Below are 1,772 nucleotides of genomic sequence, written 5' to 3'. Positions count from 1 at the left end.
GACTGTTTTTGCAGAGAACCCGGGTTCGATTCCCAGCACCCACATGGCAGCTACGAGCTGTCCTTAACTCCAGTTCCCAGGGGTGCACTCACATACATGCAGGCAACACACTCAAACACATAAAATAAAAATAATAAAATATTTTTTAAAAAAAATAGAAAAAAAATTCCAACATCCCATATTGGATTAAAGTTTTAAAAAATTCTAAACTTTAAGATAACGGCACTAAATCACAAAGCCAGATAACTTTCTAAAAGCCTTTGAGAAATTTGAGATAGTCTCAAAAATTCTGTAACAAATGCCTCAAATCTAAAATACTGCAATGATTCAGCTTAGTTTTATCTGAATTTAGTTTAATCTTGGGCTGAAGCCTGACACAGCACTCAAAGTTTGTGCTCTGTTCAGGGCAGGGGCCACCCAACTCCAGCACAGCATCTCTACTAACAGTGCAAATTGCCCAAGGAGAGCACCCCCTTAGGTAATTTATTCCAATGTATTCACAAGTTTGATCTCAGCTGTCACTCAAAAGGACCAAGAAGATTTCCAAAATTAAAAATTAGAACCCAATTAATCTTCAGTCTAATGTCAACATGTTTCACATTTCTTTTAGTGAGCCAAGAAATTTTGGAAGGTGACATCATGTCTGAGAAAACGTCACACACGGCAGGAAAGATTCCTTGACTAAATAGAGCAGCCATTTGAGGTGATACTATGCAGAGTGATGAAAGTGTACAACTGGCCAGGAAGGGACAGAGCAGTTCACTTTCAAAGCCTATTGTACAGCATCTGAGATTCTCTGCTCAAGAAATCACAGGGTCAAGAAGTCTTTCTGTTGGGGGACATACGCAACTCCTTTCCTACTTTCTTAGGATATGCCACCAATCAGAACTCAGCAAGAAAAGAGTATAATAAAGGCGATACTAGACCAGTGACAATTACATGTAGCAACTGATATGTTCATTGTGCAGAAGAGTATGGAGTCCTGGGTTTGCCCTAGTTACAGAAGGCTGAGTACAAATCAGAATTTCCTTTCATGGTAAGTGCTCCTGAGAGAAAGCTGAACACATAATCATTGCTTAAATGCAGCTTAAAAAGCAGGCTTCTTCAATCCCAATAAAATACTATAATATATTATATTTCATTTAAAAATTAATCTGTTTTGGCTTAAAAATATTGTTAAGTTTATCAGAATGATATTAAACAACATAAATATTTTGTTAAAGACCTTGCTTAATGTTGATTTTATTGCTAAAATTAACATGAAATAAAGATGAGGGTTAACATTGGAAGTCTTTTCTTTTCTCTTCTCTTATAGTTAGTTGTCTATTACAAGAATATTGGCTCCTAAAATGAGGTGGCCCAATCATTCAACCCATTTCAGTCTTCTAGAGAAATAAATAAGCTTTAAAATAACACATTACTATTTTTTAAAGCGTAAATAACTTACAAGATATAAGTGACGTGTTCCCTCCCTTTGTTTGCTCATTCTTTATGGAGACATTTTTGTAGATAAGTTCCAAATTCAGGTCTACATTACACAGCCACACTCGTGAACACCCAACTATGAGTGGCATCAAAGCTCATCTGTTTTGCCCATGTTCCACATTCTTCAAGACTACCCCAGGGCTTAGCATCTTCCCAAAGCATGCTCTCTCATCACATCACTTTCCCAACCATCTCATCCACTTCATCCAGCTTTTGCAGTCTTTTTCTTCCCTATATTCCCTTCATTGTCTGCCCATCATGCCCCTGTGGCAGGCCCAGAGTGGATG

Source organism: Nannospalax galili, unplaced genomic scaffold, assembly GCF_000622305.1.
Source record: "Nannospalax galili isolate Female #2095 unplaced genomic scaffold, S.galili_v1.0 scaffold773, whole genome shotgun sequence".
NCBI classification, from domain to species: domain Eukaryota; kingdom Metazoa; phylum Chordata; class Mammalia; order Rodentia; family Spalacidae; genus Nannospalax; species Nannospalax galili.
The sequence above is the reverse complement of the archived record's forward strand: the minus strand, read 5'-3'. Positions refer to the sequence as shown.